Here is a 26,124-nt window from a genome sequence, read left to right on the forward strand (position 1 = left end):
TAAAAACTATTTAAGAGTACATATGATAATTGTCTTTCTGAGTCTAGTTTATTTCACTCAAAATGTTTTCTAGCTTCATCCATTTCCCTGCAAATTTCAAGATGTCCTTATTTTTTTTTCTGCTGTGTAGTACTCCATTTTGTAAATGGAGCAGAGAGAAAAGAACTCCACATTTTCCTTATCCATTCTTCGGTCAAGGGGCATTTAAGTTCTTTCCAGTGTCTGGCTATGACAAACAATGCTGCTATAAACATAGCTGAGCACATGTCCTTGTGGTACGGTTGAGCATCCTTTGGATATATACCCAAAAGTGGTATTACTGGGTCTTCAGGAAGGTTGTTTCCTAATTTTCTGAGAAATCACCACACTAACTTCCAAAGGGGCTGTACCAGCTTGCATTCCCACCAGCAATGCAGGAGTGTTCTCTTTATCCCACAACCTCTTCAGCATAAGTTGTCATCAATGTTTTTGATACTGGCCATTCTTACAGGTATAAGATGGAATCTCAGAGTGTTAGAAGTTGCTTACAATGCACTTTTTGTTTACTTAGGTAATATATCCTTCTGGAGTCTTTAATGGAGTTGAAGAATACATAGTTATAGTTTTCCTTAGTTATGCTAAATGATAAAGTAGGTATATGTAGAAGGAGCAGCGGGGCTGTGTCCCGCCACCCGGCTAACTTTACTCAAAACAATTACACGGAAACTGTATTGATTTATATACTGCCTGGCCCCTGGCCCGTTATCTGTAGCTTCTTATCGGTTGATTCTCATATCTTGCTTTAACCCATATTTAGTAATCTATATAGCACCACGAGGGGTGGCTTACCAGGGGAGATCTTAACCTGTGTCCATCTCTGAGAGGAGAAGCATGGTGACTGCATATGGCGACTGCCTGAAGCGTCTCCCCACTGCCTGCTACCCAGAATTCTGTTCTGTCTACTCCGCCTACCTAATTTTCTGTTCTCTTAAAGGGCCAAGGCAGTTTTTTATTAATAAAAGTAACACATAGACACTCCTCCATCATTTCCCCTTTTTCTGTTTAAATAAAAAAAGAAAGGCTTTAACTTTAACATAATAAAATTACATATAACAAAACAGTTATCATGCAAGAATTACACTTACAATATTTAAATCTATTTTATCTTTTATCATAACTAAGGAAAACTATAACTATTGAACCATTCTTCAACTCCATCAAAGACCCCAGAAGGATATAACATTACCTAAGTAAACAAGTCATATGCAACTTTCAAACTCTAGAAATGACAGAGACAACTTGCTGCCTGGACAGTCACCCAAAGTTCCTCTGTACCGTAGGGGCATCCATCTTCGGCCTTCAGGCCCATAGTATCCAGCAGACATTTCCATGAAGCAGGAAATTCCAAAGACAGTTCAGTTACTTTCTGCTGTGTCCTGCAGAACGTCTCGCAGACTCTTTCATGAATCAGGAACCCCAAAAGACCATCTCACCTTTAGGCAAGTTCAGCAGTCCTCTTTCTGTGGGTTCTTTTTGTCCAATTTATGCAACAGTCCAGGCAAGAGCAGTTTCTTGCCCAAATGCCTATCAAACTCCATAAGGAGCCTCTTTGATGCCCATCCTCCTCTTGAGGTAGATTGGTGCTGCCAGGAGCAGACGTGTCTCATTGTCATGAAAAACCCTAAGTTATTAAAACATTAAATGCCATATTCTGCAGTCTTTGAAAGATATGAAGAATGCCTATCTGAAATATATCTATGCACATCTAGAAAATCTAACTAACATGACTACAAGCTTGACTATTATTGATGATTATCCATTAACAACCTATATTTCCTAATTATACATTACATTCTTAAATGAACTACACAAACACAGTACCTTAATCAAGAAGAGCAGAAATACATATACATGTAACAAAATTGACCTTAAAATCCATACCAATGCAAATTATTCATCTCTATATCATATCCCCCTTTAAATGTAAAAAAACATTTATAAGCAATATTTGGGTATATGGGCACAGTTTTTTTCTCTCCAAACTGCTTCCTGCTGAATGGGGGCACTGTTATTTAGGTCTTTTATGGTATAACCTGTCTGTTAGGTTCATCTCAGTTGGCAGTTGAGTGAAGTAATTTTTTGAGGGAAATGTTCACAGCAACCTTTCAGGAGGGCGTGGTCTATCATACCATATTGGAATAGAAGCAATCCACAGAATCTCAACCTCTGTGAAAACAGAAGAAGAAACTCTTTTCCAAAGCATTATGTTCTTAGATCCAAATTCTGAAGTCATACCATTAAGATGTCCATTCTGGTCTAGCCTGGCAGCCCATATAACGAAATGTCTCTCTGTACTTAGCTCCTTTACAGTCAAAAATTTCAAAGAAAACACAATAAAATACATCATCCAGACTCTCTGTGAATTTTCCATTTTTATGTGGCTTATTTTTACTCTATCACTTTACTTTATTCTGTATCTTTAAAGACTTTACCCCCTTTTTTTAAGGCATTAGCTTTATTCTCTATATATTTATTTTTTTCTCTCTCAAGCCTACATACAGTCATCCAACATTGTGATCCATTTAAATGTCTTTTATATTTGAATCTGTCCTATTGTGAATCTGTAATTTTTTTACTATCCAGGAGCACTTTTGATTTGCACCTTTAAATCACTAAGCACTTAAGAATCTAAGCTGTAACATTCCTGGGTCAAAAACAGGAACTGCAGGTTTGCCACGCCCAGTCCAACATGGTGGAGCCACTTGTGCCTCTGAGCTGCAGAGCAGCAGACTGCTCTGAATGTTGGCTCTACCTCTCTCCAATTTCAAAATGGAGGATGTACCATTTTGTGCTAGCTCTGGGGCCGCCAGGTAGGAGCCGCACTCAGCATTTTAACTCTGAGACTGATCGTGCAGCACAGAAACTCTTTTCATCCAAGTTACAATAAAATCTGACATGCAGAGGACCGCGCAGCCTGGAAACATCTCTCTATACGGTGCAGAAATCCGCCATGCTCTCCTGCTCACCTAAGCCTGATTCCACCATCTGCCCAGGTGCACACGGGGAGCTCTGAGCCATTGGCCCGGTCTCAGCGCACTCTCCTTCCGATCCCACGCTGGAACACAGATATCCAGTCCCATAGAAGCCATTGAAATGCTGTAAAGCCAGAGTTTGAACTGGCAGCACAGCCCCAGAAAGCCGCGTTTTAAAATGACTCAGCTTTTTCTCTGCCGCTATTGCCGAAACAGCACGTCCTAGCAAACAGCAAAAAGTTGTGTTAAACTCTCTTTCTCCTTTATTTAAGGCCCTCTCAGGTTTTTAAGTGGATTTAGTCACCACGTTGGAGCGCCAATCTGTAGAAGGAGCGGCAGGGCTGTGTCCCGCCACCCGGATAGCTTTGCCCAAAATAATTACACGGAAACTGTATTAATTTAAATACTGCCTGGCCCCTGGCCCGTTATCTGTAGCTTCTTATTGGTTGATTCTCATATCTTGCTTTAACCCATATTTAGTAATTTATATAGCACCACGAGGGGTGGCTTACCATGAGAGGTCTTAACCTGCGTCCATCTCAGAGAGGAGAAGCATGGCGACTGCATATGGTGACTGCATATGGTGACTGCCTGAAGCGTCTCCCCACTGCCTGCTACCCAGCATTCTGTTCTGTCTACTCCGCCTACCTAATTTTCTGTTCTCTTAAAGGGCCAAGGCAGTTATTTTATTGATAAAAGTAACACATAGACACTCCTCCATCAGGTATAAATATTATAATTGTAATTCTTGCTTAATACCTGTCTTATTACATGCAATTTTACTATGTTAAAAGTTAAAACCTTCCTTTTTTTTTTTTTTTTTTTTGGTTTTTCGAGACAGGGTTTCTCTGCAGCTTTTTTAGAGCCTGTCCTGGAACTAGCTCTTGTAGACCAGGCTGGCCTCGAACTCACAGAGATCCGCCTGCCTCTGCCTCCCGAGTGCTGGGATTAAAGGCGTGCGCCACCACCGCCCGGCTAAAAGGATTTAAACAGAAAAGGAGAGGTGATGTGGGATTTCCCTCTGTATGCTGTGACTACCACTGGTTAATAATGAAACTGTCTTGGGCCTGTGCAAAGGAGAATAAAGGTAGGCAGAGAAAACCAAACTGAATGCTGGGAAAAAGAAGGCGGAGTTAGAGAGAAGCCATGTAGCCTCACAGGAGACAGATACCCGAGTTTTACCTGGTAAGCCGCAGCCTCATGGGAATACACAGATTAATAGAAATGGGTTAAATTAAGAAGTAAAAGTTAGCCAATAAGAAGCTAGAGCTAGGGCTGGAGAGATGGCTCAGAGGTTAAGAGCACTGACTGTTCTTCCAAAGGTCCTGAGTTCAATTCCCAGCAACCACATGGTGGCTCACAACCATCTGTAATGAGATCTGGCGCCCTCCTCCATGTGGGCATACATGAAGGCAGAATGTTGTATACATAATAAATAAATCTTTAAAAAAAAAAGAAGCTAGAGCTAATGGGCCAAGTGGTGATTTAATTACTACAGTTTCTGTGTGGATATTTCAGTAGTCTGAGTGGCTAGGAAATGAACAAGCGGCTAAGCAGCCTCCTACAGAAACATCTCACTGCATTTTTACTACATGACTGCTTCCTACAGGGCCATCAAATGGAAATTTAAGTTTCAAATAAATCCACCTCTATCTGCATATCTGAATGCCAGTCAAAACAAGGACCTCTCCTTTGTGTATCTTTCCTCCCATAGAATTTCATTCTCTCCAAACTCTCACTTATTCTTTATTCATTAGTACTAGAACATTTGTAGGTCAGCTTTTTAAAAACTACTAAACAAGGGGGTAAAGAGGAAAAAGTAATCTTTGGTCTCCCCATCTCTTCTGCTGTATTCAATTTTCTTCCTTCTTGACAGTTACGTTTGGATGTTCAATACACTCATTTCAAAACACTGAACAGTATAATTCTCTCTGTGTAACTGCACTGCCAACTTCTGGAACGATCAGCAAGTTCCTGAATACAACAGAACCTTTGCAGGATCCTGCACATTTTGTTTAAAACCTTGACAGTGTTGAGTACTATCATCGGAAAACTTCCTTTCCTTGGCTTCTAAAGTCCAAGGATCCAAATTTTCTTCCTAAGTCAGTGGTTTCTCCTTGGTTGTCATCTAAGTTCTTCATTTTCAACCCATCTTTTGGATACTCAAATCCCAACCCCAGGCTTTAAGCAATCTCAATTACTTCCATATCTTAATTATATAATTAAATAAAAGACAATATGGCTATATCATAGAATATTATGTAATTATTCTTATGGCACTTATTTTTAAAAGTATTTGCCCTTTCTGACTTTTTTTAAATGATAGCCAGAACTAGAAATTAAAACAAATTAAAAAACAGCAATCTAATTCTTTTCAGTTGAGTTGTCATATCTATTGATTTCATGGAATATTCCAGAGGCAAATAAAAACAAAACTGAATGGAGTCAATTAGTAAGTCACTGCTAAAGTTTATTTTTAAAAAATCTCAAGCTCGGGATATAGCTCAGGAAGCAGGCTGAGTAATTGGGAGGCCTGGGTTTGAACCCCATGATAAACCCCAACCTTCAATCTTGTATACTACTTTCACCTTATTTCACACTTCCCTCCCACTATTTAATCTTCAGTGGCTCTTGTTTCTTCTTTTTCCTTAGCATCTCTCTCACACTTCTTTCACTTCTTATTCCCAAAATCACCACCTCAATTTTGGCCACCATGCTCTCATGCTTGAATGTCTTCCTTTTTTTTTGTTTGTTTGTTTTCAATCTACTCTTGCCTTTCTTATAGAAAGTGTGTGTGTGTGTTTTTTGTTGTTTGTTTATTTGTTTGACTTGGGTTTTGGTTTTACGAGGAAGGGTTTCTCTGTGTAACAACCCAGGCTGTCCTGGTACTCAATTTGTAGACCAGGCTGGCCTTGAACTCACAAAGATCTGTCTGACCTGCCTCTGACTCCCACTGGGATCATAGGCATTCACCTCCATGACCCAGTTAGAAAGTGTGTTTTTAAAACCAAATTTTACCATGTTACTATGCTATATAAAATTCTCTAATGGCTTTTCATCCCTCATAGTACTGTAGTCTATAGACTTCTTTAGTGACTTTGAAACGTATTCTACATAGGGTAAGAATAATGTTCCCACACCCTCTGTTACTGCTCTTCCTCTTCCTCTATATTCCAAGCAAATGACATTTCGATTATAAATTAAATAAACACGCATGCCCTCTCTGGACACAATTCTTTTTCCTCCTCTTAATCCTAACTGCCTTCATCTGTGAAACTCTTCACTTCTGGGCTTAAATAATTTTCTTAGAAGAATCACCTCTCACTAGTCAGATGGTTCCTGCATGTCCTCTGAAATGGAAAAAATAAAAATTTGTTTAATGTCTGCATTGCTCACTAGGTCACAAGGTGTCCGGTGAGATTCGACTTCCACAATGCACGCTCAGTGATTACGAGTTTGTAATCAAGTTACACTCAATTTGTATATCTAAATAAAAAGGACTAATACAGAAATCACTACTTAACTACTGCGGATAAACTCAAGTGTACTAATACGCCACTACTAATTTCAGCTTTACTCCTGCCTTCACTTAATTTACATTTCTTCCAAAACAGAAAGTGCCCTCCGGGTGCCCTCTGTAAGGCAATGAATGGGCTTCAAGACACAGTGTATCCCTTTCATGAGCTTTCAGTGGAAATCTATTTCCGTCCCATCAAGAGGAAGTATCAAAACCTGAAAGAACCACACTGAGAAGTCAGGGTTGGAGAACTACGATCTTGCTTTTCTGAGTTCCTGCCAACAACTCTTTAGACCGACCGACCTCTTAACCAGAAGAAAGGCAACTCAGAGTCTAACTTCCTCCCTTCTGAGTAGTAATAGTAACTTGGCTCCTTAGGCCTCGACCGAGCGAGACGGGGAGAGATGGGGCCGGGACGCTGGCTCTTCGCCCCTGTCGGCTCCGAGAGACGACACAACGCGTGGCCCGGGCGGGGTGACGAGGGACACCCAGGGTCACCCTCCCTTGACGGCCGCCGACCCCGACACGCAGCGCTCCCGCCCGGAGGTCGGCGGGGCGGGGCCTGACCGGGGCGGCGGGGTCCGGGGCGGCGCCCAAGCCCTCGCTCCGAAGCCACTTACCTGACCGGCGATCGCCCCGACCCTCGCTCCGTCCGCGGCGAAGCTCGCAAAGCAAAAAGGCGTGGGGCGTCTGACTGCGACTCGGAACCCGGCGGGGGGGAAGCGGTGGGGAAGCGGTGGGGACGAGAGACCGAGACCGCCCTCACTCGCTCTGCACGGCCTCGGGAGAAACTTTCTCTACTACGAGCGCGACCGCCATGTTGCCGCCGACGACTCCGGGCGGTACGGATCGCCACCAGGGTCAAGCCGCGTCGCGCGCTTCCTTTCCCTGGCCCGGCCTCCCAGCGGCTCTCCACGCCCCGCCGCGAGCCTCTGCCAGGCAGGTGCGCCCAGCGCTGCACAGAAGCCAACGGCCCCAGCCTGGGTCCGGCTTTACCTACCATCGGGGGTTAGCAGCGAGAGCAGGAAACTAGAAGACCACCGGAGAACAGGCCCCTAAAGCCGCTAGGTCACCGCCTGGAGTGGACGGAGAGTGGACCAGCTTGGGTGGGACAGTTGCAAGTTGACTGCAAATATATACAGAAGGCGTTGCTGCTCTTTCATATAGATGGTATAATTTATGGCTTTGCATATGATAACCAACCTGCCTTTTAAATTAAGCCCGCCCCATTAATCCACATCTTGAACATCTTTGTTCGACATCCCTATTTCTCCCAGGCTCTGAAGGACTTTCAAACTCCACTGATGATTTTAATTTGCATTCTGATGTCCTTGAATTCACATGGTCGTGTTGTTGGGAGCCACATTTCATACACAGTTGCTGTGGTGACGGGTAATCTTAGGGGTTGAAATCTGCTTACAATTTTGGTCTCTCCTTCTATAAAATGGTAACAAAACCTTTCTCACAAGATTGTAAATATTCAGGGAAACAATGTGTTCATATAATGAAGTTTTTTTTTTTTTTTCTTTTTTTGGATTCTCGAGACAAGGTTTCTTTGTAGTTTGGGTGCCTGTCCTGGAACTAGATCTTGTAGACCAGGTTGGAGTTTTTAAAAAATATATCCAATACCTGTAAGAACACCTTGTTAGGAGGGCTTTAAACAATGGTCATTAAGTACAGTGACCAGTATACTTCCATCTTGAAGTGGAAGGGGAGATAATGGTTTCTAATCAAAATCCAGCTTGTAAAAGTGGGAATTTAAAGATGAGAAGCAGAGGATAGGAAGGCATGACTGGATAGAGAATCCCAAAGAGAAAATGGTCTTAGGAAACAACTCGGTGATTATGGTCTAACAGCATTCTTTCTGAAAGAGCAAGGGTTACCTAGAAAATGGGAAGATGAAAAAGAATGCTCTAGCGAAACTGACTTCAAAGCATTCTAGGCTAAAAACTAGATTTTACAAGGGTATGCACAGTTGAACCTGAAGACCAGGTTCTGAATGAAGCACGAATAAAGCTGGGCCAGGCTAAAAAGCATGAAGCCCCCTTTCCTTTCCAAAAGCTCCTCCTTCTGTTTTCATTTCCTATGGCTTGCAGCTCTCAGTGAGGTCAAAACATTTCAAAGCCCCAGCCTTCTCAAAAGTAAACAAATACTGATAACATCTAGCCTACAAGTTCTTCTATGGATTTAGGGAGAGTGTATGCTTTAAAAATACCTTACAACATTTAGGTGGCTTAGCCTTTCAGATAAAGCTCAAAATCCTTAAATAGGGCATGTGGGGGTTATCTAAGAGGTAGAGTGCTTGCCTTGCTCTGGCCTGGAGGAAGCACTGCGGGGGAGGGGTTTGTTAAATCAATGCAGACAAATTGTGTACTCTTCACCTTCATCTTAAACTCCCACGCACTCCCCTGCTCTTCACTCTAGCCTGCTTTCTCCCATTTCCTCGATGTAGGGCCAAGTCCAGTTTTGCTCACTATTACATCAGCATATAAATGATATAGAGTTAGCATTGTAATGTTTTTAAAACAAATCGATCAAATACTATTGGCTCTCACTAGTTCTCACCACTTAATTTATATTAGTTTTATCTGTGTATTTTTTTTTCCCTCTGTCCCTAAAAGTTACAGTTGCCTTGAGACCATTGAGGACCTCCATTCCTGAGCATGTGAATTTCGTTGTTTTCATTTAGTAATCTAGGAGCTTGTCACAGTCACTACATCTATAAAATTGAACCACACTCTGATTTGTATTTTACACATGGAAATAAAAAGATTGGCTTAAAATCCCTTTAGACTCTAATACCAGATCCATAACTTTTGACCCTCCTCCTCAGAGACATTGTCTTTACTTACATTTCTGCATGTCTTTTGTGGATACTTCAAATGGTTTTCATTTATCTGCTTTATACCCACTATCTGAAACCACTTTAGAGAAACTCCCAACAGAAGCTGAAATGACAAAAACTTGTACTTCAGTCTGGGTTTCAGACTTGACACACACGAGGTGGGTGATAACAGAGTAAAGAAAGGGTAGACACACAGATACACTTATAGAAAAGCTGGGATTAGGTAGGGCATACATTCTGATGGAACCACATATCAGCCTGGAAACTCAGGGCTTTTATTCTAAACCTCTGAACAAGGGGGTAGACTTATTGTATACTTACTATATGTTGGAGTGATGTGGGATTCCCCTCTGTATGCTGTGAATACCATTGGTTAATAAAGAAACTGGTTTGGCCTGATAAGGTAGATAGGTAGGGAAGACTAAACTGAATGCTGGGAGAAAGGAAGCAGAGTCAAGAAGAAGCCATGGAGCCACGGCCAGAGACAGACATGCTGAAACCTTGCTGGTAGGCCATGAACCTCGAGGTAAAATATAAAATAATGGAAATGCATTAAAGTAAGATGTAAAAGATAGCCAATAAGAAGCTAGAGCTAATAGGCCAAGCAGTGATTTAATTAATACAATTTCTGAGTGGTTATTTTGGGAGTCTGTGAAGCTGGGAAACAAACAAGCAGCCTCCTTACAACACTGGAGGAGTTAACTAATCTAGGTAAGTGGTGTCTATAGCTGAACAGTTTCATGTTATAGTCATCCAAGAAGAGGAAGCTGTGACTGGTAATTTTTGTATTCATTTGATTTAGTTAAAGGTCAATAGTTCTTAGTCATCTGTACTTGAACCGGAGAAAGACTTTGTCATTCCTCTGAGCCTGATTTGCTGAATGTCCATCCTTTCCCATGGGTCTGAAGCACTGGGATCCTTGACATGATCATGCCCATTTTAACAGATACACATTCACTCAGGACTTCATTTGTCCCACACGAAATTGTTCATCTAATCATGAGTACCACCAGGCCAATGACTTAGAAAAAGCTTTAACTGCAGGAGTGGAGCGGACAGCAGTAAGATTGTTAAGGCAGCTGGCATTCATTGTTAGTTATGTCACAATGCAAGATGCCCATTCTTGACAAGTGTAACCCCGGTACTCGCTTTCAATCAATTTTATGGGCTATTAAATCATTTGTGAATTGTTTCATGGCCATTTATTGACCTCATGTACTAATTATCCATTTGTAGTCTCTATCCATGGATTTCCAGACCTAGATCCTCAGGAGTCCTCTGAGCTTCCAAATATCCTGTAGATTTATTTCCTACTTCAATCAGCTATTTCTAGTTAAATAATACTAGCTATTTTGTGTTGCTCAGTACTAACACTCTCTTTAAAACAGACTTCTTCTTCCTCAAAAATGACCCTTAGCCTTCTGACCTTGAAGCCATTCTTGATATTATCATTTCTATATACTTTAGAATATTTTGTGCTTGAAGGTACATAAATCTTTAATCTGTACAATCCAGGGTGGTTAATTTGCATGGTTGGATGTGCAAGTACTCTTTCCTTGTCACTATATAAAATCTGACCAGTGTTTTATGACCTTTTACTCTTTTGGATTTTGGAGGGGTCCACCACCCAGCTTCCAAATAAATCACACACAGAGGGCTATTCTTAGTTATGAATGCCTGACCTTAGCTTGGATTGTTTCTTGCCAGCTTTTCTTATCTTAAATTATCCTGACTACCTTTTTCCTCTGGGCTTTTATCTTTCTCACTTCTGTATATCTTAATTTTCTTCTTTTTAAAGAAGATTTATTTTTTATTATGTATACAACATTCTGCCTTCATGTATGCCTGCACACCAGAAGAGGGAATCAGATTCCATTACAGATAGTTGTGAGCCATCATGTGGGTGGTGGGAATTGAATTCAGGACCTCTGGAAAAGCGGCCAGGGCTCTTAACTTCTGAACCATCTCTCCAGCCCCCTTACTTTCCTTCTTACTCCCATGGTTGGGTGTGTGGCTGAGTGGCTGGCTCCTGATATTTTCCTCTCCTTGATCTCTTGTTCCTCTTTCTCCTCCCAGAGTTCTTCTATTTATACTCTCTGCCTGTCAGCCCCACCTATTCTTGCTCCTGCCTTGCTATTGGCCTTTCATCTCTTTATTAGGACTATCAGGTATTTTTAGACAGGCACAGTAACACAGCTTCTGAAAGATAAATACAGTGTAAATAAAAGTCACACACCTGAAAATAATATTCCCAACAGACTACACTTTATTAATTAGCATGAAGGATTAGAAGGGATTTTTTTTTTCTTGTGGAAATGGGAAATGCTCAAGGTAAGTGCCTGGCTATAGTATATCACCCAGTCAATTCTTCTTTCTCGAGAATCAACCCCATCACTCGAGTGTTGGGACCTATGAGGAAGAGGTGATGGATGACCCCAAAGAAACAGTGTCTTCCAGACCCAGAATTACTGGTGCACTGATGAACTCAGAGATTGTGTCAGCACACAGAAAACCTGCACAGGTACCAACCAGGCAGGGTCTCAGAACTGAGATGGGAAAGTGGATACAAAGTCCCACCCCTAACAAAGACACTATTTGCATCTGATACCTGCTGGCAAAGGGAAGGTGAGTGTTCTCCAGTGGAGTGTCACTGGATAAATAACCACACTCCAGGGTAAGCCCCATGCCCAGTAGTTAGCCAACACAAAGCAAAAGGGCTATTTCCTTTCCTTTTGTTTTGACATTTTGGCCTGTTTGTTTTGATTTTTGTTTTTGATTTTCCTTTCTTTTTCTTTTTTTTTTGGGGGGGTGAGGTTTCTTAGATTTTTGTTGTTGTTGCTGTTGCTCTTCTTTTGTTGAGATGTGTGTGTGTGTGTGTGTGTGTGTGTGTGTGTGAGAGAGAGAGAGAGAGAGAGAGAGAGAGAGAGAGAGAGAGAACATGGGGTTGTGTAGGAAGGGAGAATCTGGGATGAGTTGGGGGAGGGAAAAACATGATTAAAATATATTGAATGAAAAATTTAATTAAAAAAAAACAGAACTAGACACTTAAAGTGAATTGATTTAAACAAAATTTTAGTCTTCTTTATTTAATATTTATTTATGTACTTATTATGTATACAATATTCTGTCTGCGTGTATGCCTGCAGGCCAGAAGAGGGCACCAGAACTCATTACAGATGGTTGTGAGCCATCATGTGGTTGCTGGAAATTGAACTCAGGACCTTTGGAAGAGCAGGCAATGCTCTTAACCGCTGAGCCAAAATTTTAATCTTCTGCTAGCTGCATGAAACCTTTCAGAATGGATGCATACATCTATTCTTAGTACTACCACAAGTACTGTTTGAGCACTGTTACATGTCTCCTTGATGATACTAATTGCATAATAGCTTTCTGTCTGAGTCTTGCTTTCATTATAGGGTACCACACAGTAGTGAGGGAGGTGACCCTGTCCATTGATATTTTAATCTTTCCTTTTTCTAAGTTAGCATATGACTCTGTTTTTTGACTTACTGTCTTCCTAATCTTCCCTTGAAGCTCACCTATATTAATCTTATGAAAGTATCAAAAGGATCTAAAATTGTGAAGGACCAAATTTATTTATTTATTAATTCTCTGTCTTTCTGTCTGTCTGTCTGTCTCCTTTTTTCTTAAGTTGGGAGGGCAATGAGATGCTTCAGCCGGTAAAGGTGTCTGTCTCCAAGCCTGATGACCTGAGTTCTATACCCCAAACCTACATATTAGAAAAAGAGGACTCAGTCCTGTAAGTTTTCCTCTGACCTCTAAGCACATGCCAGTACCCAATCCCTGACACCTGAAACTTCCACAGCCAAACATCTGGGCATAAGACACTCACCTAGGAATCAAATTACAGTCATGAGATTTCAGGCTATGGTTATTGATGATAGTCTAATGGTCCTAACACCTGGAACAGATGTTCTCAACTGCAAGCTTCTTTGCAGGCCAAGTCTATGTGCTCCATGCCAAGAGGTTCACCCAGGGCAGTTAGTTTAGAGAAGCAAGACATGTTAAAAATAGAACCATGTTAACAGAAAAGCAAGGAAGGACAGGGAGAATAGTACCTGTGTCACAGGAAGAATGGTTGCTTTCCATCATACACTCCAATTCTGTATGTCAGGAAGCCAGCAGTGAGTCTTGTATAATTTCTCCCCTACAGTCTCTGTTGTTTTCCTTTCTTTTAGTTCTTCAGTCTGGACCTGAGGCTAACATCTGGGTTCTCATGGGATGGTTGCAATGTATAATTTTAGTTGCAAGGTACTTCCGTCTGTATTAAATAATCTTTATAAAATTCCAATGCTATAAATAATTTCACTGGCTTACAAGTATAACGTACTCCATATCCGGTGAAGCTACATGGGTTCAGGTCCTTATAATTAACCATCACAGAACAGGAACTTCAACCTATTTTATGGTTTCAGTTTTGGATCCCCACTGGGGAGCAATCTTATCAGTGGTGTTCACAGTAAATAGAAACACGGGCTGTGATGCTACTCTTGGAAACATCTTAGAACCATCTGGAAGAGCCTACATACCCACTCTGGGTCTACTTTGTAGTAAGTTCTAAGTATTCTGATGTTATACTAGTAAGCACATTCTCAAAATCCCTGAGATGTTGAGACCTTTACCTCCATCAGTGCAGTGGTGGTTCAAGCATGGACCCCAAAAGAGCTGTAGCAGCTCATCGCAGAACCAGTTAGAAACAGAAAGTACCATCCACTAACCTCAGATCTACTGACCCAACAGCTTCTGAGGGTAGGTCCTGGATTTAAGGATTAAATTCAGATGTATACGATTCATACCATTTAAAATTTTTGACTTAAAATTTTTAATTTTATCTCACTGTTCTCCATGTTCTAAAAAGGGCATCTCCTAATACTTATGATGTCTGTAAAATGAAAATACTATTTACTCATGAGGTTGTGAGGATAAAACGAAGCAATGGACGTAAGGACTCTAAAACAGTGCCTGAGAGTTCTCAATCCTTTGCTACTTTTTGTTGTTGTTGTGTTCTTTTATAAAGCAAACTTAGGGTTTATTAAGTAAGACATGGAGCTTTATTAAAAAGTGTCTTCAGGCTGACATTGGACCAACAAATGTAGATTGACAAAAGACAGACAAGGCAATTGAATACCATCAGGAAATTTCTTGGTGGGGTCTCTCACAGGCCCCCATATCAAACTTGGTGCAGTAATTCCCAGTCACTGTGGAGAACATGTCTCACCAGGAAAAATTAAAAAAAAATTGTGGCATACTGTAAAAAACCATACTATTCTTGATGATGGAATAGACCTGGAAGATGAATCAAAAACTCTAGTTGGAAATAGGAAATGCATATTTTGGTAGACTTCTATAAATGATCAAAGATCAAAACTAAATAGGATCAAAGATCAAAACTAGAGTGTATATAAATAACATTGTAACTGAGGGATTACTAGACACGGTTGTGGATGTGAGTATCATTACTCTAGAATTTTGTCATCTAAATTGGCCTCTTCAAGAAACAGATGTTCCATTCCTAGGAACTGGAACCCTATCTCAAGTGAAATAAAGCATGAAATGGGTCAAATGCATAGGGCCATAAAGACAGAGAGGAAGGCTGAGGCCATATGTAGCTAATATTGCAGTGAATTTATGGGGTCATGACCTGCTGCAGCAATGGGATTCCCAGATTAGCATTCCTGCAGTTCCAGAAACTCATAATTCTGGGAAGGATATTATAAGGTACTATACACAAAGGTCACCAGATATTCAGGCTGTACAAGAACACAAAGCAACTAGAAAACCTTTAAAGGTACCAACAGCCCTACCTTTAAAATGGTTGAACTGAGAAACCAATATGAATTAAACAAAGGCCATTAACAGAAGAGAAACTGCAGTCTTTAGAACAGCTGGTACAAGAGAAACTAGATGCTCACTATATTGAAGAATCAACCAGCCCTTGGAATTCTCATGTATTTGTTGTTAAAAAGAAATCTGGAAAATGGAGAATGGTGGCAGATCTAAGAGTTGTCAACAAGGTAATTCAACCTACGGGCCCTCTACAATCTGGAATTCCTCTGCCTTCTCTATTAGCAAAAAGATGGCCACGTATAGTTATTGATTTAAAAGATTGTTTCTTCACTTGTACTTTTACAAGAAAATGACAGAAAAAATACATTCACAGTGTCGACTTATTCTTAGTCTACTGGAGATACCAGTGGATCGTCCTCTCACAAGGAATGCTCAATAGCCTCACCCTGTGCCAAAGCTTTGGAAGCTTTTGGAAGTAATATATAAACAACTTCCTAAATCTATAATTTACCATTACATTCATGACATTTTGTTATCTGATTCAAATGCAAATGGTTTAGAAAGAATATTTGAAGAAGTAAAGAAAGTTTTGCCTAAATGGTGATTAGAAATTGCTCCTGAAAAAATACAGAGAGGAGATTGTGTCTATTGCTTAGGTTATAAAATAGATTTAAAAAATATTAGAACAAAAAGGCACATATTAGGAGAGACCAATTGTAGACTCTTAATAACTTTCAAATATTCTTGGAAACATTTCCAGTCTATGACCAGCTGTTGGAATAATGCCTAGTCTAATAATTTATTTAAACAAAATCTTAGATGATGACAAAGACTTAAATAGTCGCAGGGAATTAACAGCTAAAACTGAGAAAGAATTATCTGTAGTTGAAGAGAAATTACAGAAGGTACTTGTGGATTGAGTGAATCCAAATCTTAATTGCATTCCAGTCATATTGTTTTACAGAATTTCCCCTATAGGAATTTTAATGCAGAAGATAGATATTATCTTAGAATGGATATTTTTACCACATAAACCAAGTAAAAAAATAAAAACTTATATGGAAAAGATCTCTGAATTAATTATAAAAGGAAAATCAAGACTTTGCAAACTAGTAGATATAGAGCCAGCAGAGATTATAGTGCCTTTTGCTACTGAGAAAATATAAAAAAAAAAATATGGGACAACAATGAACCATGGCAAAGAGCTTCTGCACTTTTTTAAAGAGAGATTAATAGCAATTATCTCAAAAGTGATAGAGTTAACTTTATAAAGAGAACTACTTGTATTCTTCCATGAATTCTACATGATGCACCAATAATTGGAGCCTATACATTTTATTCTGATGTAAATAAATCAACAAAGGTAAGTTACAAATCAGAATATTTAAGTAAGGTACAACAGAACCCTTATAATTCTGTCCAAAAGGCAGAGCTATATGCTATTTTCATAATACTAAGGAATTTTAAACAACCTCTCAGTATAGTTACTGATTTGCAATATGCAGAAAGAGTTGTCTTGCATATTAAAACTGCTAAATTTATACCAGATGATGTGGAAATGACTTCATTATTCATTCAGGTTCAAGATATAATCAGGAATGGGTTTTGTCCCATATGTATGTATATATATATATATATATATATATATATATATATATATATATATCACACATCTGATCCCATAGTTGTCTGCCAGGTTTTTTTTAGCATAAGATAATGCAGAAATTGATCAATTATTGATTGGAAGTGTGCCTAGGCCTCAGAATTTCATAAAAAGCACCATTTCAATAACAAAGGTTTAAAGAAAGAGTTTCCTATTACATGGCAACAAGCTAAGGGGATTATAAAAAGATATCCTACTTGCTTTTTCTATAACCAAATACTGTTACCTGCAGGGAGTAACCCAAAGGGTACTCAAAGGAATGAGATCTGGCAGATGGATGTGTTACACTTTACAGAATTTGAAAAATTAATATATATACACTACACCATTGACACATATTCAGGTTTTCAATGGGTACCAGCCATGAGCTCAGAAAAGGCTGAGTCAGTAATCATGCAACTTTTTTTTTTTTTTAGAAATTATGGCCATTTTGGGTATACCTGCAAAAATAAAGACAGACAATGATCCTGCACATTAGTCTAAGAAAATGAAACAATTTTTGTTTATTATAATATTAATCATATTACAGGTATATCAAACCATCCTATAAGTCAGACAGTTATAGAAATGTCAAATCAAACCATGAAGGGCATGTTAAACAAACAAAAGAATATGGAAAATACCCTCAGAAATAGATTACATAATGCTTTATTAACCTTAAATTTTCTTAATGAGAAAGGAACAATACTAGCAGAGAGACAATGGATAAGAGAAAAGAATTCTAAATTAAATCATCTGGTGTATTTCAATGATGTGTTGACTAAAGAATAGAAGCTAGGAGATGTGCTATGTTGGGGAATGGTTTTGCTCTTGTTTCCACAGGAGAAGAAAAGCTATGGATACCATCAAAATTAATAAAGATTCAATTGGAAAAGAAATAACCTCTTAAGACAGAGAAATGACAGCTCATCCACAGAGGTGACAATGAAACAGGTGGTAAGAAAATGTCATAAGGGTTGGGAAATGTTCTGTTTTTGTCTTTGCAGAAAAATATACATCTTCAGAAAGTCAAGAACGTCAAGGGGGATGTTTGGCTGCTTAACGAGAAAAAGGTAACTATCCAGAAAAGATCACCAAACAAAGAGGAATAAGACTTATGAGGGCTGGTCATTTGCAGGGTAAAATTTCATTATGTGTGTGTGTGTGTGTGTGTGTGTGTGTGTGTGTGTGTGTGTGTATGTATCACAGTAGAAATATAAACTAACTTAAAAATGAAAGCTGGATTTGGAGTTGAATAATGGCTATCCTTCTCTAAATCCAAGCATGTTGTTAAAATAAAAATGCCAGAAGCCATCTGATATGGGACAGAAAGAAGAAAGGTCTTAGGAAAAATTTTACTTTCCTCCATACCTATTTTGTCTAGATTGTATCTTTTATTGAATATATGTCTATATAATAATGTTCAAGTTTTCCACAACAAACAATAGATTTTCCTACAGTAATCTTTGTAGTTTCCAGGAAGAAGTTGGGGCCCCACAACAATTACTCCACCTAGTAGGTATGATGTCAGGATTCTGATAGTGCTACTTTAAGACCAGTTTTGCTCAAGATGTTTAACTTGGTTAACTGAAATGGTGAACCTTCTTACAATGTTCAGGCCAGAACTCCAAATAGGAACCCTCAGAAAAATTCATCGACTATTCAAGAGACTATTTGCAATTATACCAGACAGTAATCTTGAAACTTAACTATCATTTTACTTTTATAAGATCCCATAGAAAGAAGATTACCCCCATGACTGCTAGAAGCAATTTTAGAAGACAACATCCCCTCTTCCAACAAAGTTTATCCTCAGGGATAGGGACATCAATTAGAAGTTTATTATAATTGATATAGGGTAGGGGGTGGTTGAGGTGAAAATTATGAAGGCTTAGGGATCTCTTTGAAAAAAATGGGGGGGATTGGATGGGATAGTAGGTAGATTGTGTGAGTCTACTCACACTAATAATAATAATAGTGAGTAATAGAGTAAATAATTGAGTGTGAGCTATTATTTATGGATAATTTACATTGCTATAGATTCTTATATATTGGTACAAGTTCAAATTATATTTTTATATTGACTATGCTTCTATTTATGATTACAATATTTGTATACCTATGCAAATTTATTTTGTCAGATTGTATGCATGCATGTTTCTACCTCTGTGTAAGACATTATGAATATTGATACAATTTTAGGATATATTTATCATATTGCAATATACATTTCTACCTTTGTTCAAGATACTTGTACGTTATTTGCATTTTGAAGTCATGTCCTCAATTGCTACACAGTTGTTAAAAGATTGTTTAATATTCTATGTGAAGTCTTAATCTTTAAGTTATACAGTTATTAAGTATTATAGATCAATAGTCATTCATGTTTTTCATACATATAGTTAGACTGTTCAAGTTCTGTTGACATATTGAGATTATATTCTGCATAGATAGGTAATCTTCAACTATTTCAAAGAACTGTAGAACATTACATTTAAATAACTTAGGGTTCTGTTGTCGTGAGACAAGATGCTGGAAACAAAGACCTGTATTTTGAGATCTGTATTTTGTTTACAGCCATCTTAAGTTCACAAGTAAGATATTGACCTTTGCAGGGAAGTTCCAGACCTAGGACATTAGCTTAGTGAGACCTGCAGGCACCAGGATTTTAGAAAACATTAGCATTTTCCTTTGTTAGTCAACAATCACAGTATTTACTTATCAGCTAGGGATGTCTCCAGGCCTGAATTCCAGCAGACCTGACACACCTCCCCTCCCCCTTGCCAGTTTGCTATATAACAGCTTCTGAGGAAATAATAAATGGTGGTTTGACCAGAAACCCTGTCATGCCGTCATTTCTCGTGTCTCTTGCTCTTCCATTCCTCTCCCCTAGGTTTATCAGGGACCACCATTAGCATCACACTGGCTGGGATAATAGGTCAATAGTCATTCATGTCTTTCATACATATAATTAAACTAATCAGGTTCTGTTGATATATAGAGATTGTATTCTGCATAGATAATCTTCAGCTACTTCAAAGAACTGAGGAACATTATATTTAAATAACTTAGAGATCTGTTGCCATGAGACATGATTGCTCCTGGCTGTACCAATCTATCCCCAAAAGAATGTTGAGCACTTGGTGCTTATTTTCTTCTTGCCAAAACTGGCCTTTGGGCAAGGAACTGCCCATGCCTTGACCATTGACAAAGTGTATTATGTCCAGACAGGACAAGCAGGATACAAGTAAAAAGACTGTAGTGATGTATTGCAGGCAGGCCTGCTTTTCATCCCGCCCGGCTCCCGCATGGCTAGCTTATGCCCTGAAATAACAACACACAAATTGTATTCTTTTAAACACTGCTTGGCCCATTAGCTTTAGCCACTTACTGCCTAACTCTCACATTTTGATTAACCCATATTTAGTAATGTGTATAGCACCACGAAAGAAGGCTTCCCGGGAAGATTCTAGCCTACATCCATCTTGGGTCAGAGATTCATTGCATCTGACTCACTTACCTTCTTCCCAGCATTCTGTTCTGTCTACTCCACCCACCTACGTTCTAACCTATCAGGCCAAGCAGTTTTCTTTATTAATTAACCAATGAAATCAACAGATTGATAGAAGACGCTCCTCCATCAAAAGACTGCCAAACCTTGACAAGACAGGGTAAGACTTTTCTGAAAATTTTCCTGCCTCAGAAAATAGTCTGTCAGTTATTCTAGGCCTTAGCCAAAGTTGGTTGCTTCACCATTACACATGAGACTTTGGGTTATTGCCCAGGTAGCCAGTTGTCTCTATCATCTACTGCACGTTTTGGAAGCTGCTTGATTGCACTTCCTGCCTACTGTCAAGTAATATTATCTCCCTTCTCAGGCCTTAGATGGGGTTCAAGATTAGATAGGCATAGTTACTTTCTTCTTATGATTTAGCCATGCCATTTCTAATACAAGACTTAGAGTCCTTAAGATAGACTGACTAATGAAACATTTAGCATACGTTCTTTGCTTAACGTTGTTTATGCTGGTTGTAATTCTAATTTTATATTTGATATTTGTTCTTATTATATATAGTTTTCATTGGGCTTAAAACTCTTTTATTTATACAAAAGGGGAGGTGCTGTAGAAATTCCTTCAGTCAGTAGCCTTTAAGATACATCTAAAATGATGTCACAGGCATGCACACTGTCTTTCTAAAGCCTCACTTTGTGTTAGAAATGAAGTAAATTAATGGCATTATTACTAAACAGCCATATTTAATTCCAGCATTTACTAGTGGTGTGAAATGTTGCTCTTTGCATTGAAACATTTGAGGGAGTCAAACATTTGTCCCTTACTTTAATGTAGTTGACTTTTTGAAGTGAGAAACAAATGCTAACACTTTTGTGTATCTTATAAATAAAATTGAGAAGATAGTTTGTGACAGACACCTTGAGTCTCATTTTGCACCCTCTCATTCCAGTTGACAACATTCTCCAGGCCCAGAGTGGACTCCCTTCTTTATAATTTTGGTTACACAAATTCCAGACCACTGCATTTCCTCGCCATTAAAAATATATTTTCTATCTTTCACAACCCCAGGTTCCTACTATTTCCTCAGGCATTCGCTCTCATATTTGTTCGTGCTAATGGCTCAGTGAGTCAGAATATTAAACTTCCTTTCTGGATAAGCCATTTCTGCATCTTTAAAAAAGGATATAATTCTCATTAGATTATTGATTTCATATGTGCATGTAATATAGTCTGATTACTCACATCCCACTATCTTCTCCTTCCCTCCCATCCTTCAAACCCCTCTTCCCCTCCTTTTTCACATTTGTGTCTTTTAAATTTTGTTTTGTGACCCATTGAGTGCAACTATGGTTATTTGTGTGACTGTGGGTTTTGAACTGACCACTGGAACCTGATAGGCTCACCCACAGCAGAAGGTACACACCAGATAGTTTCCTCCTGAACCCACAAGTATCCAATAGTTCAGCAGGGAGGAGTAGGGTTCATACATAAGTAGTTTTTTTTCTCTTAGACTCCTGGATTTGGCCTCCTCACAGTTCTCTTGTCTTTCCAGGAATCACTCATCTACTCAATTTCCAGGGATTGTAAACCTGGCCTTGGGAAACAGTACTCTTGGTTTCCCAGTGAAAGGTTTGTTGAAATTGTCAGTATTTTTATGTCAGTTTCTCAGACTGAGCATCCTTGATTTTGGTCTGAGCTGAGAAATAAAATTCCCTATATTTTTATTATATCTCTCAATATTCCAGAAATGCTTGCTAAAATGTATACTTTTCAATTTTCTTTTTGTTGTAGTTTCTTTGTTTTCTTTTCTTTTGAGACAGAGTTTCTTTATGTAGCTTTGGCTGCTTTGGAACTCCTTCTACAGACCAGCCTGGCCTTGAACTCATTGAGTTGTCTTCCTCTGCTTCCCAACAGCTGGGATTAATGTGCCACCATGCCCAACTGTAATTTTCTACCTTTTAAAATTCCATCCTTATATTTTTGTTTCTCTCTTCCTTCTTTCTCATCTTCCCTTTACATTAAACATTTTTAAATATACAATTTATTTTTAAATAAGCAATACAATGTATTAATATTGTGGCATTTTCAAAAAAACAAAGTATATTTTACTACCTTTTCTTCCTACATCTATTCCAACCAACTCCTGCCCCTGATATCCCCATATAAAACATTTCCCTAGTCTTTTCTTCTATTTCTTGTCTGTCCCATTTGTTCTGTTCTCATGCCCCAAACTCCTTTAACTCTTAAATACTAGAAAGGAGACCACAAGAGGTTAAAATAGATGCTGTGAGGGAATGAGAATCTACCAAAAAAGAATCTTTACAGTACCCCAGACTCCTGTTACATTTATTCCTCAGTCTCCTCCCCTCCCAATTCTCTGTAGGGTCATTTTTACCTTACAATATATATAGGCTGTTGATTTTTATATATTGATCTTATTCTACATTTTTACTAAAAGGCTTAATAAGACTTAAGAGATGACCTAATAGAGTCTACAGGACATTTTAAGTGCAGAATCCTGTAAGAATAGTTTGACTTCTTCCTAATTTTCCCTTTTTATGTTTCTCTCTCTAGTTTTATGGTACTCAAAATCTTGTCTGTAGCTAGACTCTAAGTACAATATTGAATCAAAGAAGTGAGTGGTCAGCCCCCTCTCTCTTTCTCTCTTTCTCTTTCCCTCTCTCTCTCTTTGTAGATGGAGGCTGCTGTTCATTTTCTATATGCCGAGACATGAAATAATCACACAGAAACTACATTAATTCCAACATTGCTTGGCCAATTACTTAAGCATATTGCTGGCTAGCTTTTATATCTTAAATTAACCCATTTCTGTTATTTTATATTTTGCTACAAGGATCGTGGTTTACCAGTAAGGTTCCTATCTCTTTTGGCTGTTACATGGCATCTCTTTGACTCCTCCTACTTTCTCTCTATGTCTTTTTCAGTCTGGCTATATTCTGTACTGCTGTAGGCCAAAGCAGATTTATTCATTAACCAATAAAAGCAACACATATACAGAAGGACATCCCACATCATTTCCTCTTTTCTGTTTAAAAAAGAAAGAATGTTTTCATTCTAACATAGTAAAATACATAAAACAAAACAGCTATCAAGCAAGAAATATAGTTATAATATTTGGTCCATTTATATTTGGCAAAATAAGAAAAATATCATGTATATATCCTATCTTTGTAAGTCTAAAGCTTTATATCTAATCTATCTTTTCTCATAACTAAGGAGAAGTATAACTATAACTATCTGTTTTTCAACTCAAAGAGTCCAGAAAAATATATTACCTAAGTAAACAGGAAGGGCATCATAAGCAACTTCCAAAACTCTAAAATTGACAGAGATATCTCATTGTCTGGACAGTCACCCAAAGTTTTCTGTAACATTTTTAGCCTACAGGCCCATAGTATTTGGCAGACTTTTCAACAAAGAAGGAAATTTGAAAGACGTTATCACCTCCATTGGCAGTTTGTCAGTCACTTTCTTCTGTATCCTACAGAAAGTCTGGCAGACTCTTTCATGAAACAGGAACCCTGAAGGACTGTCTCACCTTTAGGCAGCTTCAGCAGTAACTTTTCTGTGGGTCCTGCATGTCCAGTTCATACAGCATGTCATCAAGCAATCCAGGTAAGACCAGTTTATTGTCCAAATTGCTAACCAATTCCATAAGGAACCTATTTGATGCCCATCATCTTCTTAAAGTAGATTGGTGTTGCCAGGAGCAGATGAGTCTCATTGTCATGGAAAGTCTTAAGTTCTTAAAACATTTTCAATGTCATATATTTTATTTCTTTGTAAGTTTGGAGAACACCTATCCATCTGAAAGAGATCTGTACATATCTAGAAAACCTAACATGACTACAAACTTCACTATTATAAATGGCAATCTATTATTTTGTATTTCTTAACTATATATTACATTTTAAAATGAGCTGTACAAACTCAATACTTAAACAAGAGCAGAGATATACATATAACAAAATTGATCTTGAATTTGTGCAATAGACCAAGATCCATTGATGTGGGAAGTCCTTCTGAATATGTGTTGCTTTTATTGGTTAATGAATAAAGAAACTGCTTTGGCCTGTGATGGGGCAGAATAGAGCTGAATGCTGGGAGAAAGAATTCAGAGTCAGGGAGAAGCCATGTAGCCTCCACCAGAGACAAAGGTGCCAGGATGTTACCCAGCAAGCCACAGCCATGTGGCAATACACAGATTAGTAGAAATGGGTTAGTTTAGGATATAACAGTTAGCTAGCAATATGCTTAAGATATTGGCCAAACAGTGTTGCAAACAGTATAGTTTATGAGTGATTATTTTGTGGTCAGGGCAGTTCAGGAAATGAACAAACAACCTCCTCCCAACAATCCATACAATGCAAAATATTAATCTCTATATCATAGCCCCCTTTAAATAAAAACAAACACTAATAAACAATATTTGGGAATTTGCACATAGTTTTCTCTAAATTCATTCCTGCTGTTTTTTGGGCAAAGTATTTTTAGGGTTCACTGAAACCTTTTAAGGGGTTTTGTTCCATGAAAGCACATTAGTCTGGAAGGAATTCACAGGTTCTCATCCTCTGTGGAAACAAAAGCAGAATCTCTGTTCCAAAGCAACATATCCTTAGACCAAAGTTTTGAAGTCAAGATACCTTTATGTTGTTTTAATTTAGCAGTTTACAAAATCAAATATCTCTCTGTAGTCAAAAAATTCAAAGAAAACACAATAATATACATAATCTAGACTCTGTGTATATTCCATCTTTACATGACTTTTTTTACTCCTTTAATCTATGACTGACTGTACTCAATCTCTTTCAAGACCTTGTTTTATTTTTTTAAAATGATTAACTTCTTTTTATAGCTTTTTATATTCTTTGTCTTCTCTCTCCCAAGCCTACATATATATTTTTAAACACACTGTGTGTTCTTTAAAGGTCTTTTTCATCTGAGTTTGTCCAATTGTGTATCTATAATCCTTTTCTGATGAGGGCTGCTTCTTAAAATGCTAAGCAGCATGGCTAGGACTAAGGCTGCTTTGCTTTTTGGCTCTACCCAGTCCAACATGGTGGAGGTCTTTTCAGTGCCAGCTGTGAGAGTCATGTTCACAGTCCCATTTCTAGACAAACAGCAGGTCTATATTACCATTAAGCAAGTTGTAGCACTCTACTCACAAACTCCATTCAAATGCTCTGTCTCCTGGAAGAGCCAGAGATATTCATGCAACTAGCATGAACCAGGAAGCTGCTGTTTTGTAAAGAAGCTATCCGTTTTTTTGCTGCTCATGCTGAATTAGGAAGATCTTTCTAGAAGGAGTCACAGTGTTCCTGCTCACTACCAGCAAACAGAGCCTGTCTGAAAAAAAGTGCAGCTACCAAGAAGCTGTACTAAACTCTGTTTGTTTGTTTGTGTGTGTGTGTGTGTGTGTGTGTATTTGTGTCTACAATTCCTTTTTCAAGCTCTCTCAGGTTTTATGGGGATGTAGTCATCCCTATGTTGGGCACCAGATATAGACTGATGCTACAAAGTAGTTGCATGCTAGCTCAGAATTTAGTATAATAAATGGTTCTTTATTTAGGGGTAAACTCACAGATCAACAGTCTTCTGAATGAGTGGGGAACAAAAACTAAATTCAGCAGCCAAGAAAGCACCCAAGCTTTGCAGCTTTACAGCTGCATTTGTAGTATGAGACCATGCTCAATTAGGCTGGTATCTTAAAGTATACAGGCTGAAAGAGTTCCCACAGCATCTCTCTCTTCCTGGGAGTCAACTGTG

At 38.6% G+C, this 26,124-nt stretch overlaps 1 protein-coding gene across 2 annotated transcripts in view; it reads right to left on the bottom strand.

The window, feature by feature from the left end:
• Positions 1-7,260, bottom strand: part of Tmem168 (transmembrane protein 168) — a 32,067-nt gene extending 24,807 nt beyond the window's left edge. Inside the window, exon 1 of one of the 2 annotated variants that reach the window (XM_038320125.2) lies at positions 7,149-7,260. The gene's annotated coding sequence lies outside the window, so the exon portion shown is untranslated. Of the gene's footprint in view, positions 1-3,005; positions 3,030-7,148 lie in introns of those variants that run through there. The other variant, XM_038320126.2, reaches the window with a different exon arrangement.
• Between the last annotated feature and the right edge of the window lie 18,864 nt (positions 7,261-26,124).

The sequence above is a fragment of the Arvicola amphibius genome, chromosome 2 (assembly GCF_903992535.2).
Source record: "Arvicola amphibius chromosome 2, mArvAmp1.2, whole genome shotgun sequence".
NCBI lineage: Eukaryota > Metazoa > Chordata > Mammalia > Rodentia > Cricetidae > Arvicola > Arvicola amphibius.